Source organism: Siniperca chuatsi, linkage group LG1, assembly GCF_020085105.1.
Source record: "Siniperca chuatsi isolate FFG_IHB_CAS linkage group LG1, ASM2008510v1, whole genome shotgun sequence".
Classification (NCBI taxonomy): Eukaryota; Metazoa; Chordata; class Actinopteri; order Centrarchiformes; family Sinipercidae; genus Siniperca; species Siniperca chuatsi.
Window position 1 is genome coordinate 36,233,612 of NC_058042.1, and position 25,883 is coordinate 36,259,494.

General features: G+C 40.0%; 1 long non-coding RNA gene across 3 annotated transcripts; it reads left to right on the forward strand.

Annotated features, from left to right (window-relative positions):
* Positions 1-2,807: 2,807 nt before the first annotated feature.
* Positions 2,808-11,490, forward strand: LOC122880377. 3 transcript variants are annotated; one of them, XR_006378915.1, is made up of 5 exons: positions 2,960-2,980; positions 3,013-3,068; positions 3,149-3,836; positions 5,297-5,359; positions 9,650-11,490. It is a non-coding gene; the product is annotated as an uncharacterized LOC122880377 (long non-coding RNA). The 3 variants fall into 3 exon arrangements; XR_006378913.1 differs by having other exon boundaries at positions 2,808-3,068; XR_006378916.1 differs by having other exon boundaries at positions 2,808-3,036.
* Positions 11,491-25,883: the final 14,393 nt, after the last annotated feature.

The window sequence follows — 25,883 nt, forward strand, 5'->3', positions numbered from 1 at the left end:
CCGTGTAATACTCATGTGCAATATTTAGTTGTTTTTTTCCTATTTAGTATTCATACCTCCATTACTGCTGCTGCAATACTACTTATTACTTATATTATCACATTGCATTTATACCGTATTATCATCATCAACCGGTAAACCCACTTGGTACTTCACACTTATTTTATTTTATACTTATACCCACTTGGTACTTAATTTATTTTCTGACCAGTTTTTTATAGTTTTTATAGTGTATTGTATTATATATTTTTTTTGCTAGTACTTCCTCCTGTGTGCACTGACGTAAAGGCGAGCTGCTGTAACAAAGAGTTTCCCTTCGAGGATCAATAAAGTATTTCTGATTCTGATTCTGATTCTAAACAACGCTTAATGCATTAACTTGAGAATCCCCAAATAGACATATGGCTCAGAAGGAATGGAAGAAGAAAAGTAGCCACGACCTTTAGTGGGCTCCATATAAAAGACTAGTCACAAACTGTCTGCGACTCACAGCGCGAGAGTGGGTCCACTTGATTACTATCCCCGCGTAAGCTGGTGTCGCATCAGCTGGGCTGAGTTGATTCGTTATCAGTTATAAATGAGTTTTTCACTACGTGAAAAAATGGACGTGTGACGTCAGAGCGTGTGAAAAGTGTCAGTTACATGAGTGTCATGGTCAATGCGTGTTGGCAACCCTGCAACTTCCAAGGGGGGTGAATACTTTTTATAGGCACTGTACATAGAGTAAAAGTGCATTAATCCAAATTTAAAAGAACCCCCCAAATCACTATATGAATAAATACAAATGCAGATGACACAAGTTCAAGACAGGAGAAAAGGGTAAGTTTGTGGAGTTGTAAAAATAAATAAATAAATAAAATCTGTACCTCAAAAAACAAACCAAAAAAACACTTCAATTCACCTGTGGCACAGTCTAGTATTTTATAGGCGATGAACAAAGTACAGAGAACGCTGCAGACAAGGTTAAACAAAGCTGTAGTGTTAGAGAAAGTTGGGCTGTTTATTCTGGACCAATGCTAACTCTGAAGGTTAATTACAACTCCAACCTTTCCACCTTCCTCTTCCACCTCTCCTTATTTCTCCCTCGTCTTCCTCCCCCGCTCAGTTCATCTAGCTGACTTTGAACCCACGCAGGAACAGCAGGAATCAAACCTGATAACCTCTACATGTCCTTTATTGAATTACTTTGTTCTTTCCATCTTCCTCAGATATTCAACTTCTATCCCTTCACCACCACCACCCCCTCTTCCTCTTCTGCTTTCTCCAGTCCAGTCATTTGCAATCTCTCCATCCCTTCGTCATTTATTTGTTAACCTCCTCTCTTTTCTCTTCTGGCCAGGCTGACTCATTCTCCCAGAGAGCAATAACATCTGAGTATATATATATATATATACTTCATCTCAGTGCAGCTCTAAAGTGCTGCAATTACTGCACTCTTCAGTAGGAATCTCAGCATCACCTCCCTCCCTCCTATTGTAACAGGAAATATTGGCAGCATTGTGTGAAAGACTCATCTTTTTTTGGTGGATGGAGACCAACTAACTGATGGAAGCCTGCATTATCCATTTGAAGAAAACAGCTAAAGTTTTAGAACCCTGAGCCAAAGATAATGTTGGTTGAAAATGACTTACAGGATGTCAGGAATGGATGTGAATCCATAAGAAAACATATGATATGATTTGTTCTGGAGCAAATATAATGGTCTACACTGTAAATATCTATAGAGCATTTGTCTCAAGAAAATATCATCTCTGCCTTATAATCCAGGGTGGATGATGAGCATACAAAGCGTAGGAGTTTGACACGGAAGACTGGGATTTGAGTCCTGTTTGTGGTTAGGGTATAGGCTACCAAAACACTTTGATAATGACTATTGATGAAGGAGTAAGCGGAAATGGTCTGACAGACTCTAATTAGGGAATGGGAGGTAGATGAGCAGGTGGGTGTGGGGCAGGGTTATTATTGTAAACTAAAACTGAAACTAAAATGAAAATAAGCAGTTAAAAAACTGTAAACTAAAACTAAATAAACTAAATAAAAACGATACCCTTTAAGAAAACTAAACCTAAACTGAAACGATATTGCCTGGTTACAAAACTAATTAAATTAAAATAAAAATGAACGTAAATTCATTTCAAGGCAAGGCAAGTTTACATAAAACATAAAAGCAACATAGGGCAATATAAAAAGACATTTAAATACCATTAAAAAGAGTTCAATTGAAAATAAAAACAAGATAAAACAGTAAAAGTCACAGTGCAGTGTAAAACAATATCTATTTGATTTACTAATCATTGTAATCATTGTAATTTTAAGTATAAAATAAAATAAGTGTAAAATAAAATAAGTGTGAAGTACAAAGTGGGTTTACCGGTTGATGATAATAATACGGTATAAGGTAATAGTACATGAACTGTCAAGTTAAGTGTAGCTTATTAAGGTTATAATGAGACAGAGGATATTGTACAGCAGTAATAGAGGTATGAGTAATATCAATATCAATAAATAGGGAATTTTAAACTAAAATATTGCACAGGAGTATTACACAGAATATTGCACAATTATGTCAAGTATTGCAGAGATGTAATGATCAATGTCCAGTTTAATGACCTAGGGTCATACAGACTACCCTTAGAAGGAGGAGTTAAAGAGTTTGATGGCCAGAGGCAGAAATGACTTTCTGTGGCGCTCTGTGGTGCATTGTGGGGGGATGAGTCTTCCGCTGAAGGTACTCCTTTGTTTGACCAGCTGAATTTCGTCAATGAAGGAGGCAAATTCATTGCAGGCCCTGATGGATAGAAGTTCAGAGGCCTCTGACACAGGAGGGTTTGTTAGCCTGTCGACAGTAGCAAACAAGGGACGTGCATTATTATTGTTTTTGGTGATGATGTCACGAGCTGCTGCGATCCAGCAGGGATTGATGATCGCCGCAGCGCAGGAGTGGAGGCCGCTGTGGCGCAGGAACTGGAGGTCGCTGCAGGTGAGCCGCTGGGCAGCGGAACAGGTGAGCAGGTGAGCCGCTGGGCAGCGGAACAGGTGAGCAGGTGAGCCGCTGGGCAGCGGAACAGGTGAGCAGGTGAGCAGCTGGGCAGCGGAGCAGGCGAACAACTGGGCAGCAGTGCAGGCGAGCCGCTGGGCAGCGGAACAGGTGAGCAGGTGAGCAGCTGGGCAGCGGAGCAGGCGAACAACTGGGCAGCAGTGCAGGCGAGCCGCTGGTTTGCAGGCTGATGACGGGCAGGCCGGGGTGCTGGCTGATGACTGGCAAGATGGGGTGCTGGTTGATGACTGGCAGGCCGGAGTGTCGGCCGGTGACTGCGACCACCCAGAGCCAGGCGGGTGCCCCGGTATGGGTTCGGAACTGTGGGCTGCTTCCCCAGCACCAGTGATTACAGCCAAAGGATACCGTTGCAGTCCTCCACCGAGCCAGGAGTGTTTTTGGCTGGACCACAGCAAAGTGGGACCAGCCCTATAAATGCAAAAGTGAAAGTGATGAAATTACGATTGGTTGGTCAAGTGCTGGAGTTTCCCCATTGGCCATTGCTCTTTAAAAATGAATAGGCACGTGGTGAGTATCACAAAAACCGGACAATGGAGATGAGATTGAACATAGTGGTGCCCTGTTTCCAGCTGTAAGCAGCAAGACTAGTCCAGACATACAAGGCAATTCCAATGATTAAAACAAAAACCATAGACTACATTTCTTTTGGACTAATCTCCTGTATTTTACCTGGAACGGATTACCCTAACAGTGAGGCAGCACATCCACCAAAGCTTCCAAAAGAAAAAAACAATATTCATCCACGGACACAGAGGACCTACAGACGACAGAGATCAAGGTTAGTGTCCTGTCCAGCATTAATGAAAAACTTGGATCTTCTCATGTCGCTTCACAAAGACATGAAAGGGCTATGGTCTAGCTTGGAATTTACTAAAAATCACATCACATTGTGTACACAAAAGTAAACAACTCATTACAATCATCTACAAACTCTAACTGAACAGAAAACGTCACTAGAGAAAACAAAATCATGAAAGAAACCATCTTGAATTTGCAAACTCAAAGCATGCGAGATAATCTCATCTTCTCTGATATTGATATGAGACAGGATGATGATATAAGATTAAAGACTTCATGAAAACTCAGCTTAAACTTCCACCGGACACTGTAAACAACATAATCTTTCATCGAGTACACCGCATCGCATCAACTAAAGGACCCAGACCAGTCATTGCAAAGATCAAACATTTTCAACAGATAGAACTAATCAAAAGCAGAGAAAACCCGTGGCCGCAGGTCCAGAGAATGTGCGCCAAAAAAAGAAAAAGTGTGCTAAGATAAAGGATTTATTTAAGCAGTCTGTGGGAGATGATGAGGACAGTGCGAAGAGGCAGAAACATCAAAGAGGAGTGAGCAGGGAGCAGGTGTCATGCTTCCATGCTACAGTATGTGCTGTGAACTAGCTAAATGAACTAACTAAAGAACAAAATGTGTTTGTTAACCTCAGAGTTTCAATGCTAGAGTCCTGCTGCAGGTTTGACCATTTCCATGGTTAAACTAATCAGACTCACAAATGTTTAGAGTCGTTTACACTCAATTTCTCTAAAGTGTTTTAAAAAATGGTCATCAACTTTGACTGCAAATGGGTAAAATAAACATGAAAATGTGATAATTTTCTTCTAGGCCACTCATTAAATTCTTTTTCGCATTTAAGCCTATAAGACATTTAATATTTGATTGCCTGCCCAGCAATAAACATGATTTCAGATCAGAATCAGAATCAGAAATCCTTTATTGATCCCCGAGGGGAAACTCTTTTGTTACAGCTGCTCACTGTCACGTCAGTGCACACAGGAACAGAAGTACTGAGCAAAAAATATAATACACTATAATACAGGTCAGATAAATTAAGTACCAAGTGGGTATTGTTAAATACTTACTCTACAGGTGAACAGGGCTCTGAACAAGAAAGGGAAAGGATTGAGGAGAAGGCAGCAGGAACCAGCACAGATCCATTTAGAGGTGCACTATTGAATGTTATTGTGTGACTGTGAAGTAAATCAGAGCACAATACATCATTCATATAAGGTTGGACTACTTCATTCAAGTTATTTATTGTTGCCTTACAAGAAATAGAATGAATGGCAAGTATGCTGCATAATACACCACAATACACCACATATGTATTTGCCTATGTCAAGGCTATTCATCATGAATTTAATGAATTTAATTAACAATATTTGATACTCATGTCAGACCGTCCAAATGATGTCTGTTTTATGCATTTTTAACCAACAGATGAACCTGAGTCAGACAGGGAAAGTTTTGAGGGAGTCTTTGCAGGGACCTCTGTGGAGACAGGTATGTGTGACGATTATGTAGTATGAATATAGTGTGCTGGTTATAATTTAGTTCCGTGTTTAAACACTGTTGACTGTTTTGCAATATTTTAAATATTTCTGATAATAAATGCAGGCTATTAGGTCAAATTAGGTGTCAGGTGATCAATACGTTAATTCAACTTTGAATTTTAGCTTTCTGTACACACAAACATCAGGAGGAAAACCTTGGCCCTTGGTTTCATCGTTTTTTTCATATTAAAACAAAAACCAAGCCTAAAACAAAAATACAAATTAACAAATTGTTTATTTTAAATAAATAATTTGTTGATCGACTAACATGTGGGGTATCAAATTGGGGCAGCTTGACAGCAAATTCCCTGGCTGCTTCTTGTTGCCAGTCCACCCCTGCCAATAACTGACATCCAGCTGCGTGATCTCTGTCTCCTCCACTTCCTGATCTGGTCTTGAGACATTGCTTCCAGTGCAGAATGTTGTGACTGCTGCAGAATTAAGTGTATGAAATATTCAGCAAGTCCTTTTCTTGTTAAAACTCTTCCAGAGCAGAGAGAGTCCACTGCCTTCATCCAGATGCACAGAGCTCCTTGTCCACATGCTGTCAGGAAGCCTGGTGTAAATGATGGAAAGGAGTCATTAAGTATTCTGACAGCAACATATTGTTTGTTGTTTTGGCTCTGTGCTCTCTTTACTTTAGATGGGAAAATGAGACATCCTGGCATGCAGACTAGTGGCTTTATTTTCAGTTCTGCCAGGTTTTTGGCACCTTAAAATTGGCCAGACTGGACAAATAGAGCTATTGTTCATTCATTGTTGATCCAGTAACGTTGAAAATACCCAAAAATGAAGAATGAGTGCAGACTTTAAATGTAGTGTAATTATGTAATTTTTCATCTGAAGTAATATGGACCCATAACATCAAACAGTAAATTACATTGGATAGGTGTCATTGTTAGTCCTAAAACTGGTCGCAGTTTTTTCATGTATTACCTTATATATACAGAGCTAAGCATCCAATTTTCAATAAAATAAACACAAGGCAACCTTTAAAAAACCCAGAAGTTCATTTAACAACACTATCCATCTGGATAAAACAAATATTCTGTCTGGTGCACGAAAAAAAAAAAATCTTTTTCTCAAGTAGTGAAACTTTTTTTCCCGAAAAACAAAGATAGCCAATGAAAATTACGTTCTCTTGCTTGTTTTGGGTGACACAACAAAAAAACCGAGGGCAGTGTCCCCAGTGGTAGGCTGTTTTCACAGTGGGATGCGCTTGGTAAAATGTTTTGTATGTTTGGGTGTTTTGGCGTCTTTTTGAAGAAAAAGTGAATGTGATGTTAATATTCACTGTATCAAATTATAGAAATTAACAATCAGAAAATGTTTGTCTCCTTTACTAATATTTAACATGTTTTACATACATTTCGACATGTTGGCCTATGTCCTCATCAGTCCCATAACATACAGTGTATTAATGAATACATGCAGTTACTGGGGATGGAAAGATGAGCCACGGTGGGCTTGTTTATCAATCTCCCTCATACCTAAGGTGATAGGGGGGGTGAGGTTTGCCATACAGTGGTGTGGGTGAGGGGGACGTGGCACTTGCTGTTTCACAGTCACGATTGCCGTAGGTGCTGCTACTGTACAGTAAATATTCATTAAACAGATAAACACCAGTTAAAGACAAGAAGTCTATTTGAATTTCTTGAAGATTTTATGACCTACAATGGTAAGCGACACACAAAGAGCTTTTTGTGAAAATAAAAAAGAGCCATTCTGGCTGTGTCGTCAGTCACTACCCCGAGCACATCAAGATTGGTGTTTCCTTCTTTTTCTCCAAAGGAAAATACCTGCACATGTTACAACTGTCAAAAAGAACTCAATAAAAAAAACTGTACCAAGAGGCAGGAAAAGAACACCAAAAAAAGTCATGTATCTCCTTTCTCCCCAAAAAAGTTTAGTGAAATCTTGTTGACCTGTGGCCAAGTCCGGGCTTACCTGGGTCAAAAGAAATATCCAACAGTACGCCTTCTGTTGAAGCCGATGAAAACTCATCAAGCCATATTAAATTCCTTAATGGACACCGAGGGAGATCCTTTGGATCTGGACCACTGGCCAAATCCCACGACTACTTGGCTACATGCAATTACACATCTCTCTACAGAGCGCTCATCCAGATTCACTGTGCAAGAGTGGCCTTTATGAAAGCCTTATCAGAGTGGATAATTTATTTATTTCCTCTTCATCTATCATGATATTTGTTTTCCATAGAAGGCTACCACAGTAGTATAATAATAATAAGTGGGATAATTGCTATACATAATGACATAATGCCAATACATAGTGTCTATCAATTTAAAAATATTAATTTAGGCACCGTGCAGCAAACTGTAACCTACTCATCATTTTATGTGTATACTGTTTTCTTGAGGAAGAAGCTGATGACGGACCAAAATAGTCTTGGGTGAATACACTCCAGTGGGCAGAAGCGGAGGCTCCCATGAAAGTGGCATGCCTCCATGCTATATTTCCTCGAATTGAATATCTTGAGAGTTTTTGATATTATGTCAGGTCAAATACTGAGCCAGCATTTGCTTGCATACACATTAAGTAAAATATCCAAATATGCCCTCATGCCATATATTGAAATATGTGGTATCAGTATTTGGTATCAGTATTTGGCTAAAATATGACCAAATCTGTGGCATATCATCATATTTTGACTTTGATATTTAACTGATATGAATTGTATACAGAGCATATCAAAAGTATGAATTGTTGGTAATGATGTGCACCAAGTCAGTATTTGTGGTATGATAAAATACATTGTCCAGGTACAACATGTGTTTATCTCACAATATCCAAATATGACTTCCTGATAGATATGAAGATATCCCAACTAAATATTCGGCCTACAATACCAGATCTGTCGATCTGTCTGTTACATTAAGACATGCGTGACCTCAATTTTGGCAGGAATATCAGAAGCACTAAGAATGTTACTACTTACTTATGACTGAGAGGAGAGGAGCGGACAGGAGATGAGAGGAACTTGTACTCGGTATGTGTGTGTGTGTGTGTGTGTGTCAGAGCAAGCAAAGCAAGGTGTTGTGTGTTGTCCTCTGATGATAATGATAACATCATGTAGTGGATGATTATTTTATGATCTTGGTGTGAAACTGGTCTTACTATTCAAGAAGTAAAATTAAATTCTCCTTATGTGTTTGATGCTGTTGGAGTTCATGATTGGTTAGGATTGAACATTTTGGTTTGGTTTGCATGTTGTAATTTAGCAGAAATTTTAGGTAGTTCAGTAGAAGTGGCTAGTGCAATATTTGTTTTAATTTGGATTTGGATTTGCGTTTCTGATACATATACCATACATATCATTGAGTATATAGATTTAATGATAATACAGGTTATTTTGTCCAACAATAGACATATTGTGTATAGAAATTGTCTTTTGCTATAAATAAGCTAATTTAAATTTAAATTTGCTTGTATTTTAGAATTTGGTTCAGACGAATTATCTGGCTCCTCCCTAATTGTGATGTAATAGGGAAGACTCCAAAGTCTATTTTATCAGTCAGCACACTGCAAGACATATGGGACAAAAACGCATTTTTTCCACACTAAAATACATGCAATTAAATTCAATTTTATTTATATAGCGCCAATTCATAACATAAGTTATCTCATTGCACTTTTCCTATAGAGCAGGTCTAGACCGAACTCTTTATAATATTATTTATAGAGACCCAACAAATCCCACCATGAGCAAGCACTTGGTGACAGTGGCAAGGAAAAACTTCCTTTAAGAGGCAGAAACCTCAAGCAGAACCAGACTCAGGGTGGGCGGCCATCCGCCGCTGCCGTGTTAGGGAGAGAGAGAGAGAGAGAGAGTGAGGAGGGGAGAGGTGGTGACGGGGGGGTGCACAATGCAAATTCTACCTAGAATTTAAAAATAATTATTAATAATAATGATAATTATTATTAATAAACTAATAATAATATAAATGATACTGATAGGAATAATAATTATACAGTATGTACAGTTTGAAAATTAAATTGGCTATTTTTTCCCCCACAAATGAACTTTTTGCACTGGCAACCCCATCACATTAGATATGGCTGAAGACGTGCATGGGACAAGAATTGTGGATCATGTCCCCTATTTTTATTTTGCTTTTGGCTAATGCTAGGGAGTTAACATTGCAAAGCCAGTATAAAAAGATAATTTTACCACTGCTACCAGCTCACAACTCCTTTTTTCTTTCTCTCTTTTTCATAGCTCTTCAAGAAGAGGGTGAAGGTGAAGGGAGCGGACGCCAGTCTCATGAGTAATGAGGAGTGACGAGAACAAAACTCAGGTGCTGGATGATAACAGGAGGAAGGGACTGGATCCCCGCTTCACTCATCACCGTATCACTTCTGGACAATAAAGAATAACTAAAAGAATAGCTCCTGCATCCAGGAGTAAGCAGGAATACTTTGTTCCAGAGAACAAGGAGGAAGAGGAAATGATGGCTGCAGCTGACGTTTAACAGGTTGTTGTTGTTATTGTTGTTCTATTGTTCTGCTATTATTCTCTGTGTTTACTTATTGTTACCTTTATTAGATCTTTGAATTATGTGATGTACTTTTTGAAACTTTTGAAATTATTGAAAACATTTGCATATTCATAGATTATGTATTTTTCAATGAAGGAGAAGGAATATGTGTAATTTAAAGGATTTTAACAATGACACATTTAAAGGAATATTTTTATGATCATAATCTGTCATATCCTTGTAACTGCCATAAATCTTAAGTAGATACCTGTTAAGTTCTGACCATATTCTCTATAAGGGTTACATTTTTGACCATAGCACAGTGATATCTGTATAGAAGATATTCTGTACTGTTACTGTCACACAACGCAGAAGTAAATTGGCTCTAGATTCTAGCAGTGGTCTCAATCCAGACTGATATCAGGGCAGAAGTAAAAGCATTTGGTGGATTCAGTCATATCATGGAATATTCATTATATGATTATTAGTCATATATGAAAGCATCCTCCTCTTAAATAGACATTACCATATATGAATCAAGACATATAAGTCATTTAAAAGAAATTACTTATTTTTTTTGTGCTTCAAAATATGACTACAGGTCATATCTGAAATGTAAATTCCAATGGTATCAAAGTAGTTCCAATCTGGAAATAGATATGATCTGGATATAAGTCATAAATGGTGAGCATCCTCAGTAATTTTTATCAGGTTGGAATGATATCTTAGAGACATATACCTATTAGTATAACTTGCCTTCTGTGTAACGTATGTCTACAAAAGAAATGTTACGTGTGGTGCATTCACAATAGGACTACAAGCCAATTCAAACAATATATCAACTCCATATTTTAATAGTATCAAAGTACTCCCAGTCCGGAGTTTGATATAATCCGAACATGAGTTAAAACCAGGGCGCCCCAGCACCCACCTACATGAACTCCCTTACTGCTTGAAGACCTCTTCCGAGAGTACTTAATCGCCTAAAATGCTCAGAATGGAGGTAAGTGTTGTTTGCCTGGTGTTTATTTTTTTGAAAATCGGATGCTTAATACTGTGACTAGACTATAAGGTAATACATGAAAGGCACAAACTGTGGCTAGTCCTCAGTTAACTTTATTTAATGCAATTCTTAAGAATAAGCTAAGTGTAAATGCATCCAAGTAGCATTTGAGATTAACTGAAATATGATTGCTCAAAGAGGTGGCTTGAGATACATTCTAGCCAGATTCTGAAAAGGTTTCTCTCCAAGACACATACGTAGTCTTCCCTCCTAACTGAACCTAAGCTGTCTGTGGAAGTAGCAATTCACAGCGTCCGTCTCCTGTGGAAATGACAACTGTAGTTACACTGAAATTAACCGTCGTTCTCTCTGTTGCTTGAGACAGAGAGAAAAGCAGGACCAGTAGTTTCAGCACATACTGAAAGCACACTGAGCTGTTGTAGTGGAACCGGCTGGTTAAAAGGATACGACCCTTAGCATTTCATGTGTGTGGTTTAGCCAATGACATGGATTACCGCATCATGTGCAGAGGATAAATAACTCACAGTAGCTTCCCTCTTCCGCGGCTGTGTGAGCCTCCTATTCCGTTTCCAGGTCCAGGTGTGTACTGTGTGACACGCTGTTGTTTTGTTTATTTCTCCGCGCTGTTTCCGTGTTGTGTGTGTGTACCTCCAATAGGACATGCAGAGGTAGCAGGTTCAGGGATTGCCGTTGGGTACAGAGATATTCCCTGCTGCTTCACTGGTTGTGGGAGGTTACGGACAGCCGAGGTAACTCTTTGAATTCATTGCCTGAATATATAACAGAATGGTAATTAATGTTATGAGTTATTCTTCTTTTACAGACTCAACATTGACTACTGTTTTGTCTTGCCTTCACTCTGCCTTTAGCCTGCCTCTAGTAGCATGTTTTGCTTTGCCTTTAGTAGGTTTTTAGTTGCAGCGTTGCCTTTATTTTTTTTCACCTTTATTTTGTTTGTTTGCCTGCTTTTCATTTTGCTGGTTGGTATCTTTGGCTGTGGCTGCTTGAGTTAACTGTTCTCCTTAGTATGTTTGTTGTTTTTAGCTCATGCTAAACTACTGCTCTGCTCCAATTAGATTAATGTGTCTAATTACAATTGTAAATGGCTACATTCATATATCGCTTTTATCAAGGTTACAAGGTTTTTGCCGCTCATTCACCCAGTCACGCACACACTCCCACACCAATTGTCGTAATGTACGATCTACGAACCCACAGATGCAGAACACGGTTGGAGAAGTTTCAATGACAAAGTCACTCTTTATTAGAATACATGTAATTTCAGTGGGAATAGGTTCAGTTCTGATGAATGGTGACTTCGGCACCATTCTCAGTGGCTTAGGGGAAGTGCAGTGTGGATCTGGACAGGCAGATGGGTCTGTGGCGTAGTGCAGGCGCTGGAGTGTTGGCCTGGGCTGGCAGCGGATCCGCGGTGTGGAGTTGGCGGTGATGTGTAGATCCGGACAGACAGTGGATCCAATAGCGTGGAGCAGGTTAGGTCCAAGAGTATGGCTCAGAGGGGTAGCTTACGGAGACAGGGAATCAGGCAGTAAGGCGGTGTAGTTGGAGAGACGGGTAGACAGGCTGGTAGAAATCCAGAAGGAGACAGGAGCCGCGATCACTGGCACAGGATAATCCTGAGGCAGAAGTAGAGCAGGATCAACAAACAAGGTAATTGGTAACACTAGCAAAGGCACTTAACTTTCTTTGAGCGAGGCGCTATGATGTAGTGGTCATACAAGTGTACGGAGACGATCTGGCGCTGGTGGTGTGGGAGAGCCTGGTATTTAAGCTTTGGAGACTGATGGTTGATTGAAGACAGGTGAGCCGGTGATGAGCAGCAGGCGGGAAACCACGGAGCCAGACCAGAAGACACACACACACACACACAAGGACACACAAGAAACACAAGGAGAGGAGAGCACACAGGGATGGGGAGTATAGGGTGGCTGACTATCACACCAATGGCAGCGAGCTACCACGCAGGGTGCTGGCCAACCATCGGGAGCAATTTGGGGTTCAGTGTCTTGCTCCAAGGACACTTCAACATGTGGACAGTAGAAGGTGGGGATCAAACTGCCAACCCTGTGATCACTGGACAATCCGCTGTACCTCCAGAGCCACCTGCCCGTGCACATTTTAGGCTTTATAATTGCTATTTATTGAATATATGGTCTGAGCTCCTACTAATGTTGTGGTGTTGGGTAGGCCAGCTAAATTCAAAGAGTGGTTGCAGCAGCATGGGGGATATTGCACTGCAAGTGTGTTAATTTTCTATGTAACTCTCATGCATTTGCTCCCCTAGTGTGCTCTTTTTTGTGATTTGTTACTAATTGATTTTTTGCCTGTTTGCTGTGTGTTGTGTGGCGAGTTTGCAGGCCACTTATCCCGCAATAACCCCTGCTGCATTCAACTGCAGCCTCTCCCCCAGCACTCTCATTTTAGATTTAATTCAGTTCAACTTTATTTATATAGCACCAGTTCATAACAGAAGTTATCTCATTGCACTATTCCTATCGAGCAGGTCTAGACTCTTTACAATATTATTTACAGAGACCCAACAAATCCCATCACGATCAAGCACTTGGCGACAGTGGCAAGGAAAAACTTCCTTTAAGAGGCAGAAACCTCGGCCAGAACCAGACTCAGTGGTGGGCGGCCATCTGCTGCTGCTGTGTTAGGTTGAGAGAGAGAGAGGAGAGGCGGAGAGAGAGAAGCCTTCATCCCTGAAGTATTTAGGTTTAGTTTCTCTCTGCATTTATATCTTATGCTGAACTAAAACCAACGGTGAGCTGTGAGCCGTGAGTATACGGTTAGCGACACACCAGAGGATGCTGGGCCCTGGTTCTACCACCCAGTCAAGGGAAGTGACATCAGCGAAAATGAGTTAGACTCACCTGGGTTCAGGTAAGACCTGCATGTTTTCTTTGGCATAGGCAACAAATGGCAATATATGTTGCGGCCAGTTACATGCTGCTATAGCCGCGACGCTTAGTGTTGATTAATTCCCTTAGATGTAACAACAAACAATTTCCCCGGGATGTGCCATGACCACAAATTCTTTGTATCTTGACTTTTCATAGTTGGTGTCCTATTGTATGATTAATGCACCCCAGTCAGGAAGGTGAAAGTATTTTCTGTGGCCATGGCACAAAGTGCTATCAATTTATTCCTGCCTTTTTAGCAACACTTGAAGGGTGACTCTAGGGATGGCAATGTCGGTCTGTCCACCACTGTGGTCCAGAATGAAATATCTCAGCAACTAATGGACTATTTTGATTATATTAACATTAATGATGGCTGCATTCCACTTAGCGGAGGTCCTGTTATTGTGCATGGTGGCTCTCTAGACTAGCTTACTGGAACACTTACTCTAATGGAACTGAACCATCTTTAATCTAATCCACCTGTGCTTTTCCTGCTATGACAAGTAAAAATGTCTGCTGTGAAAAAGGTCTATTTTAATTACTCTTGTGGTCTGATCTAGTGCCATCATTTTAATTTGTTTAGTACTGACATCGGACTAAATGCTTGCAAAAACCAGTGACATTCAAGTTAAGTCAAGTGAGTTTTATTTATATAGCCCAATATCACAAATCTGCCTCAAGGGGCTTCAACACCTTCTGTCTGTCAGTTCAGTTGTCTGCTTCCATATATCTACAAATGCATGTGTTTTGTAGTGTGGGTTGATCTGCCTCTATCATAAAATATAGTTCCTTTAATGTCAGCCTGTGGTTTATCCCTTTTGTCTTTGTATGTGTGTGTTGAGTCTGTGGTTTCTTGCTTGGTCCAGTGGGACCAGTTAGCAGCTGACTAGCTCTGAAAGTAGACTGTCTAGACCGCCCTTCCACTGAAAAACATTGGAAAGTCAATGACGGTGAGCTTCATTGGGGTGGGGGTGGAGTTTTGTACACAGGGGGTGGTATAGCACCCAGCATTCATGTTATGCTATAATGTACTTTAATAGCCTTTGAAAAGTATACAAAGAGGGGGAGAACACCGAGTGCATGTTTGAATCTGTGTGACACTTAATTTGCTTCCAGGATTTTGCATGTGAGCACTTGTGTGTTGATGTGTGTGTTTAAATATATTCTCTGTTGGCTGTGATGGCCACACCTGCTGCCACACAAGGGATTTGAATGTCAGTAAGCCTCCTGCCCTTACCTGATTTTGTCGTGTGGTTGTCACGCAAGCTGGCTAAACCCCTGGATCAAGAGTGGGCTTTTTACGAAGCAGTTTAATTACAGCTACTTTAAATGATTGTGGTACATAGCCTGTTAATAAAGACAGATTGATCATATCCAGTAACTGTTGGAATGCCATTTTCTTTCAAGTTTTCGTGATGTTTGCTTTAATTTGTGGGTTTGGATACCATGGAACTAACCTTCTTTGTTTTATTATCTTCTTTTTTAGAGGAGCGATAGAATCAAGTGTCGTTCTCAGTGAGCCTGCAGTGCTATCAACTAGATGGTCAATTTGGGAGTGGCTGCGATTTGCATAGGAGTCCTCTGTTATATTGAGACATAACATTGAATTAAATGCAGATGGGATCGCTTCCTTGAATCTAGCCACAGCACTATCAGATAGACATGTAGAGTAGGAGTTTTTGCCTAATGGCGTGTAGTCCAGTAATAGCAGTTCAAAAGTTATTAAGTAATGGTCCGATAAAGAAGGATTCTGTGGAAAGACTATTAAATGTTCAATTTCAATGCCATATACCAGAACAAGGTCGAGGGTGTAGTTAAAACAGTGAGTGGCTTCATGCACACTCTGACAAAAGCCAATCCAATCTAATAATGAGATAAATGCTTTACTAAGGCTATCATTTTCAATGTCCACATGAATATTGAAATCACCTATAATAATAACTTTGTCTGTTTTAACGACTAAACTTGATAAAAACTCTGAGAATTCAGATAAAAATTCAGAATAAGGACCATTTTCAATGTCCACATGAATATTGAAATCACCTACAATAATTACTGTACATTATCTGTTATAATTTTGTTTAGGTTTAGGGTTGATTAATAGGCTTGAGTCAAAGATGGCTGAAACTCCACCTCCTCAGCCGGTGCCTCGAGGAATGTGAGTATTAATATGACTGGGCGGAGTGGATTCATTTAGGCTAACATATTCTTCATGACCCAGCCAGGTTTCAGTAAGACAAAATAAGTCGATAATATCTGATATTAAATCGTTCACTAGTACAGCTTTATATGACAGAGATCTGATGTTTAAGAGTCCACATTTAATTCTCCTATTTTGTTGTGCTATTTCAGCGTTTTTGTTTAGGTTTTTATGTAACTTCTCTTCTGTTAACTTTTGGTTTTATTAATTGAAGTGGTCGGGGGCAGACACCGTCACTAAGGAGTTGTGGGTGGGTAACTGCTCTGGAAGCGCAGAGAAGCATGTAAGACTGCAACTCTGCCTCCTGGTCTCAACTCTGAGTTGTCATGGTTTTGGTCCACTAGTAAACTTGGCCAAATATTTAGATATGAGAGCTGCTCCATCCAAAGTGGGATGAATGCCGTCTCTCCTAATCAGACCTGGTCTTCCCCAGAAAGTCCGCCAATTATCTACAAAGCCCACATCGTTTGCTGGACACCACCTCGACAGCCAGCGGTGGAACGAAGACATGTGGCTAAACATGTCATCACTGTTCAGGTTTGGCAGGGGCCCAGAGGAAACTACAGAGTCCGACATTGTCTTTGCATATGTACACACCGACTCAACATTAACTTTAGTGACCTCCAATTGGCGTAATCAGGAGTCGTTACCACCGACATGAATAACAATCTTACTGTATTTACGTTTATCCTTAGCCAGCAGTTTTAAATAGGACTCAGTGAATAGCGTGTAAACTGTGGGATTAGCGAGAAAGTCGTTAAAACAAGGAGAGAGCTATGAGTGCTTGAGCAGAACTAGTGTACGTTTAAATGTACAGCAGATAGTTAGTCACTATAATGAAGAATCAAACAAAATTAACTCTGATGAGCTAGAGCAGCAAAAACGCTACAAGTAAAACACAAACATTGGTGACCGGAAATGAGACAATAAGCTTACAGCAGCACGTCCAGCAATGTCTTTTGTGAACCAGTGTGAACTCACTATACTCAGTAGGTATCCATCACAGGTCGATATCTTACCTGAAATAATGGATGTTGCCCTGATAAAAAGTGCTGTAAGCACCAGTAATGGGAATTTGATTGAATGCTCACCTCAGGCCAAGTGGCAAATTCCCCAGTGTTGTTGAGCTCTGTGTCTCCAACACTGTGTCAACAGTCATTAGCTGTTTAGCCCCGGGGCCGCCTCAGAATGAGGATGATAAAACATGAGAATTGTTGGAGAGGTAAGGAATCAAACAAAACAAACCATGTCATCTCTTTGAAACTGGGAGGTGAGGTGAGGTGAGGGACAAGATGGAGAACTGAAGTTTGTTGGCCAACTTTCTACCTTCCATTAGCATGCGTATAGTGGATTGTGTCAAAATCTGATTCAGCTGGATTACATTTGCGCCTGACGATAAAATTATGATAGTGTTCCCAAGAAATGTTCTTTTTTTGTTAACATTTTATTTGACGGGTCCATAATTTCCCAGGAAATTACCTGAAAATGTTTCAGAAAATAATGTACCTGTAAAATAAAGAGTGACCACCTGGTTTATGCACATTGTATTTCAATTTATGACACGTCATGTTTCATGAAGTTGTTAGTATTAGCATGTAATTACAATACTAATTATAAATATATATACTGTCAGTTACAATGCTATTAAAGGCCTTTGGGGGCACATTGCTATGTTTCTTGGCACTTTTCCACCACCTGTAGATTAGTGGAATAGTGTAAAACCATTGGCAGGAATGTGTATTGCATCATGAGTGTGCGCATGCATTTGAGTCCTCATGTGCGTAAAACCGAACTAACAAGACATGGACCTTCTTATAAAAACATTACTCGATAGCGCTACTAGTCGTCAAAAACACCACAGGGTAGCTTTAAGTAATGTTTTTAAATGAATTTATTAATTGACTGTAAAACCCGAAAATTATCATCAACTCTGCAGCTTTTAGCTTCTTTCAGATCATTGTTTTGGTTCTCGCTCACATCAATCCCCTGACATTTAACACAAGGCAGCCATTTAGCTTTCAGTGAATTACAGGTAATTTATCAGGTGGACACAAACATGACTCCAAAGGAATGCTAATGTTACTCTGTGTCTACTTGATGTGTAAATAGGCAACTGTTTGTTGACACAGTCACTATAACAATTTTATATAGTGATAACATGTCAGTATTGTGTTTACAGCTTGTTCCGCTGCCACTAAGTAGCCAAAAAAAATCAGCTATTGCTGCTTTAAGTCTTCTACCTAGCCAGCAAAGACAAGAGAAACTATAAGTTTTATCAAGTTATTAGTTTAATTCAAAAAGCCAGAAAACAAGAACTTAAAGTGACTCAAAGGCTCTCTGGTTAGTTAACTTTAATGACACACATCTAATCCTCAGTAATTTTCATTGGATGCGGGAAGGTGCCTTTTCCCACAAGACTGTATGTGATTTGTTCACACAAGAACTGTGCAAAATAAGTAAGGGAGCTAAAGTTAGTCCTGCCCCATCTCTAGACTAGCTTATCTTCATTTGCAATGTGTTTGCTCATACAGGGTTTCTTTTTTGTCTTTCTGAACACGATATGTTAGTTTTCTGTCCATATGCTATGCTAAATCTACAACTGTCCCGACTGATAATATATGAACACTTGTTATTTTAAGAAATTACTATTTAATCAACAAAACAAAACTATAATTTCAAAAACTACACTCACACTGCACCCGTGACATTTTGACAGTGTGCCCATTTCAAGACATAACATGAAAAAAGTGAAGAAAAGACAAGGCAATGAGAATAAGCAAGTAAGTGTGTGTGTGTGTGTGTGTGTGTGTGTGTGTGTGTGAGAGAGAGAGAGAGAGAGAGAGAGAGAGAGAGAGAGAGATCTGTGTGTGAAGCAGTCAGTGCCAGTAAGTGGATATTGCTCTGCAGCCAAGAACCTCTTTAATACATAATGCTGCAGAAGTAGCTCTCCTCCTCTCTTGTCATCCATCATCTGCATGCACATATATACACACAAGCTAAATTATACACCACAGATGCCCTTATGATCACAAAACAGAACCCCTGTCACAGAGACTAAAATTACTGACATAGACACAGCGTGGAGTTAAAAGTGGAGTCTTGGGCCTGGCTAGCAGTGCAGACTTCAATTTATATGGCCGATGAGCTGAAGTGAAAGCTACTCTATCAGGACTGGCAGGAGGACAAGACTGAACATCAACACATGCACTGTCAGTGCAAAATATCCAGCAATATCTTCACACTTACTGCCTCAGTTTATGCCTTTCAGTGTGTTACACTCTGCAGATACAGTTTGGTTTGGTACATTATCTGTAGGTTTTTCTTGTCTGTTTTTCTTTATCTATTAATATATGACAATCAAACTTATCTCTGTTCCTTTCAACTATCTAATATAAGCAATAACTAAAATTAGCAATGTACATTTTGGGGACAATGTAATGCCACCTGGATTGTTTTTTCAGATGAATATTTCTTTAATATTGTTTGGCAATTTAAATATGTCTAAAGATATGGTTACGGCTAAGCATTTAAATCATCTTGGCTAAAGGAATAGTTCTACATTTTGGTAAATACGCTTATTGACTTTCTTTCTGAGAGGAACTGTACCACTTTTATGTCTTTTGCATAAAGTACATGGCTCTGTTCTTCATACATGGATACATTGTAATGTTGATAATTTCACACGACTCTGGATTTTCTGGTTCTTTGAAGCTGATTTAAAATAAATCTGGAACTGTTGTCAGAGCAAGAAATCCTTCAAAAGTAAAGGCTTATTGGCAGTTAGTTGGATCATGACCATGATGTTTAGGGTGAACCCCACATGAACTAATTTTCAAATTGCTCACTTTGTTAGATTTGTAACAAAAGAATTTTGTGCTACACCCCTGGAGCCAGATATGGCATTTAATTTGACATTAAAATAGGAATTTGTCATTTGAACAATAAAACTTGATTATGATCTGATTAACAGCAGAACTCAGCTGAAAATTGTTCATGCAATTAAAGATGCCTTCTAATAGATTTTAGTAAGGTTTCGTTTAGCATTTGCCATAGCAGGTTTATGACTTTCACTTATATGTCTCTTGCACGTCCATTGGAAACCTAGACCAATCATGCACCCAACATCACTCATAGTCTAACCACATTCACTGGTAATGTCTAATGTTTAATGGTGATGAAAGTGTGGAAACAGTGAAAACATTGCGGAGCACAATATAGAACAAAATTACACCAGTAACAATGCAAAATTAGACTTATGTCAAAGAATCTATTGCCCAAGTGAATCCTGGGACGATTCACAAAACACCTACCTCATGTAAGTGCAATCACATGATCAGCACTGAGCCAATCATATTAACACTGATCATGGTTTCAACTCTCTACTAATTTTGCCTTTATTTCAAAATAAGAGCGCTTTGTTATTCAAGATAACTTCATCCAGGTTCAACAAATCAATCCTCAAACTGCTTTCAAAGACCCAAATTAGCTGGTAGAGAATAAACAAAATGTTGTTCTGCTAAAACAACATTTTAGCTGAACAGGGTCAGTGTCACAGACACGCCAGGCTCCACAACCCCACAAACACAACGCACCTCCTCACCAGAATACTAATCAGAAACACCTGTCACTAATCACACACCTGAGATTCATCTGCACCACCTCAATCACCTCAGTCAGTGTCCGGTCTTGTTCGTAACAAGGACAGTACTCTGTATCCTGCAACCCAATGTCTCGGACTCCTACCTAGCGACAAAGAGTGTCTTCCCTTCTCCTGAGCTCCCGATTCCTGCCCTGTGTTCCTCCTGTCTCCAGTGTGTGTGTCTTCTACCTCGGATCTCCACCTTGGCTAGCTAAAGGACGGTATCAGTACCATAATCCATTCATCTACTCACTGTCTGTTTACATCGTTTGTAATAAAACTACCTGTGTCTCCATCTTGGTGTCTTCGGCCTACTCTGTCCGTAACAGCCAGGGCCCAGAGCTGGAGCCAGGAGGCAATTAGCCAAGCTTAGCATAAATACAGGAAGTAAGGGGAAAGCTGGGATATCTCAAAAGTTTCAAAATATACCTATACGAAAATAGTTACAGCACCTACAACCACAAGTTTTTTTTAAATATCTATTTGGGAAGAAGCAGGGAAGGAACTACAGAACTATTTGTGTGCAGGTTAAACAACATGTTGATTATTGAGGTTTAGAGGTGTTGATATGTGGCTGCAATCCCGGCCACATGGATCTTCTCTGCCAAGCATCTTGCTAGCCAATGTACAGGCATTGGATAATAAACTGGACCTTTTCTTGGCTAAATCCTGGAATACATGACAGCGCCATTCAACCAGGTGACTCTTTTTCTGTATACCGATCTAACAGAACAGAGGAAAAAAGGAGGAGGCGTGTGCTTTATGGTGAATAAGGATAATTGCTTTGACAGTGGGAATATTGAAATGCTATCCAGTTCCTGCTCACCTGATCTGGAGTTATTGTCAATCAAATGCAGAGGGAATTTACATCGGTCATTATCACAGAGGCCTACATCCCATCACAGGCGAGTACAGAGGCTGCCCTGTCAGATCTTTGCGGAGACTAGAACTGCTCGCAGACCGGTTATCTGGATGCTGCGCTCATTGTTGCTGGAGACTTCAATCAGGCTAACCTTAAGAAGGTTATGCCTGAATTCCATCAACATATAGACTGCACCACAGGGGGAATAAACACTCTGGATCACTGCTACATGCCATTCAAAAATGGCTACAGAGTGGAATTTCTACCCGCTTTAGGGAAGAGTGACTATGCGGCCATCTTGCTGAGGTCAAAGAATGTAAACAAACAACGACGCCTGCCCCCAGTGATGTGAGAGGTCAGGAAATGGTCAGGGCAATCAGAGGCCGTCCTACAGTCTGCACTGTATGACGCAGTCTGGAGCATGTTCCAGGACACCACTGTCGACGTCACCGATGACATCAATGGATCACTGAATCGGCAGCCAACAAGCAAAAACAGATAAAGCAGAGGTTAATGGATGGGTGGGTGCACCTTTCACACCTATTAGTAGATAAGTCCTCAAACTATGTGCTGACCAAATAGTGTCGGTGTTCACAATGATATTCAATCTGTCCATGTCTCAGTTTGTCATACCCATGTGCTTCAAGAAGTCCATCATCATTCCTGTGCCCAAGAAGAAGAACAAGACCAGCCTGCCTGAATGACTACTGCCCAGTGGCACTTACCTCTGTAGTGATGAAGTGCTTTGAATGGTCAAGGATTACATCTACAGTTTGCCTACCGTCCCAACCAATCAACCGAAGACGCCATAGCACACAACCTCCACACCACCATATCTCACCTGGACAAGAAAGCGAGCTATGTGAGATTGCTGTTCACTGACTACAGTTCAGCGTTTAACACCATAGTTCCCTCCAGGCTTGTCACAAAGCTCAAGGACCTGGGATTAAACGCCTCACTGTGCATGTGGATCCCTATTTTCCTGACAGACAAACCCCAGGTGGTGAGGGTGAGCGGACACACCTCTTCCACCCTCATCCTTAACACTGGAGCACCCCAGGGCTGCGTTTTGAGCCCCCTGCTGTACTCCCCTTACACATATAATTGTGAAGCCACTTTCAACTCCAACACCATCATCAAGTTTGCTGATGACACAGATGTTGTGGGCCTGATCACAGATCACAATGAAAAGGCCTACCTGAAGGAAGTAGAGGACCTGACCCGTAGGTGTCAGGACAACAACCTAAACCTGAACGCCAGCAAGACTAAGGAGCTGATAGTGGACTTTGGGAAGAAGCAGGGAAGGAACTACAGAACTACAGCCCCCACCCTCTAATCCCTGGCAGCAAGGCAGTGTACATAGATAAAAACACAAACAGGAAACTAACATTAGCAAAACTACAAGTACAAACGTTAACCAACAGCATCCAGACACAAAGAAATTAGATAATTATGCCAATTTCCTCCATCATCCATGATGATATCCACAGAAATAGCCAAGAGTATACAAAGTATATGTGTGTGTGTGTGTGTATGTACATATAGTATATATGTATAATATTCTTAACAAGTAAGCAAGCAAGCAAACAAGCAAATATATTAAAACATAGCTAAAAAAGACAGATACCCACAAATAGTTATAATAAAAACATTAATTCTCTCTACTAGCTTTGACCAGCAAATAATATTTTGTGTTTTGGCATAATGTGATCGTGCTGTAGAAAGCTCCAGCTGTGCAATATCTTGGTAAGAAGAAAGCCATTTGAGTAGTCAGAAAGACTAGAAAGGCGCTATATAAGTACAGCCCATTTACCATTCCCTCACCAACAGTGCATGTGGTGATTTCCAGCGACAAGCTGCCATCTTTTTAGCAGCTGTGAGACCAGCCAACAAGAGGCACTTATCATTTGTAGTTAGCTCCACAGAGGAGGTGTCATTAAGTAATACCAGACACAGTGAGTGAGGGATGGCTCTCTCAATAATATTAGATTAGATTCTGTTAATCTCCGGGAACTGAAGAAAGGTGCCAATGGTATTGTCTGGACAAAAAGTTGCAATATCCATCCATCTTCTCTGTTTCTCAGTTGAAACAGTCAGCAGTTTCCATTAATGACCAACCGAGAAACCAACATTGCCACCCATGTAGTCATGCCACTAGCTAAAAATCTAAATGGACAGTCTGGGAAATATTTTGCTTCCAACCTCCATTCCTACCTTTGTTTTTAATTACATACTTGTTTGGAAGAGAATAAATGTCATGGTTTTGGGTTTTTGTCCTGTTATTTCCTGTTTTATTTTGTTGTGTTTTCCTCTCCTCATGTATCTTGTTTTACTTCCTGTCTGTGTTTGCTTTTCCCTCCAGTTTTGATTGTTTGCCCCTCCCTAATTAGTTAGTCTTAGAGTTTTTCCTTTATTTAGTGTCACTTTGTCATTGTACGTGTACCCATGTAAAGTATCCTGGTTTGTCATTTTGCTTGTCCACAGTTGGATTTTGTTTCTTTTGTTTGAGACTGTTGCTGTGTTGTTGGACTGCCTGAAATAGGTGTAAGCCTTTTTTTGTTTTGTATCACTAAATGGTTGATTTGCACCTGCTCTGCCTACCTGTCTGCATTTGGGTCCTTTCCCTGCGACCCTGCTTGATATACTACAACAATAAAAAGGTAAAAACAAGAAAGAAGATGACCTGGTTTCTTTAAATGGACCATTAAAATCTCATCCTCTGTTAAACAGTATTGGAGAGACAGTATTGGAAGACAGAGCAATTTGCCAACGGGGGGGGGGGTATTGGAAAACCTCAATTTTGGCTTATACTTGAAGCAGCTCTCAATACTAACTGCACATTTCTTATGAAAGCTGATTGTCAGTGGAATGGTAGACATGGATAGTAGACCATCATGTCTTCTATCCAAGGATTACCATCCTGTCAAAGCAGGCCGCAGACCCCCAAGGATACAAGAAATCCCATGTTCACTGCCAATAATTAAATTGGTTTTGTTAATATAATTATTTACAGATTTGTTAAAATTCACACGATTCAATTTTCAGTTACATTTTATTTATATAGCGTCAATTCATAACAGAAGTTATCTTACTGCTCTACTGAGGAACAATCAGTTAAGGCAGGTTGTGCATTATTACCTAATTCTGTTATGGATAGTATCATGACCTTGGGCCCTGGGCACAAATTTGCAAAGGGCCCTTACCTACACATAGGTAGTCAAGTCAATTTTATTTATATAGCCCAATATCACAAATTTTCCTCAAGGGCCATAAATGACAACATGTTGAGACGTCTGCGTGTTGTTGGTTTTTAATCTTTGAAATTTGATCTCATTGTCCAATAGGTATAATCAAAGACCTAAAGTGTCCGTTACAACTCTGTCTGACCCACCCATGCTCACAGAAAATTTATGTTTTGCAGGACTAGAGACTTCAAATGAATGTTAATGGTCTGAAATGACTGGCTTAGAATGGTGCAAACATACAGTAGAAATAATACGTCCCACATCATGAGCCTCTGTTGCATAGTCAATACGTGTCTCACGTGTTTCAAAACTTGCAAATAATTTTGTAATATACTACATGTAAAGTATATGTGCCGTATATCTGTTTATGCTTATCCACATCTTCTTCTTTATGCTTGGATAGATTTAACAAGGGAAATCAGTAAAGACTAATTGTTTTTTCTCAATCTGTGTTCTTGTCTGTACTTGTGTTCTCGTAGTGTTGTGAAATGTCATTTACAGGTCAAGTAATGCTCCAGTTTAAAGTCAGTGTTTGGTCCAAATGACCAGAAGTGTTACTGGATGTGTTTACCCAGGATGGATGTGTTTACCCAGGATCCTTTCGGAGCTGACTTGTGTGTGAACTTGGGTTAGACAAGTATCCCAACATGCATTTTGGGTCAACCAGCAGCAATGTCGAAACTCAAACTGTTATAACTGAAATCATAAAATTTCTGCAGAAAACTGTTTTCATTACATACCCAGAAAATAGAATAGAAAATAGAAAATTGCATCCTCTTACTTAAAACATAATGCATCCTCTCCTACTTACAAAATAATGAAGTAAAAGCAGTAATACTACTTAATGCCTCATTGACTAAAATGTTCCCACCAATACTGCTTGGCATTTTCTAACTACAAACCTGATTGATGAGCTGACCTGATATCAAGTCAGCTAAGGATTTTTACTAGAAAGATTTTGTCACCAGTTCATTGGAGAATTTCGCAGTGATTTTGTTTTAGTTTAGGTATGATTTTCCATCTAAAAGCATCTATTTGTGTACCGGGAGAGAGAACTGTGAATATTAGAAGATGCTGA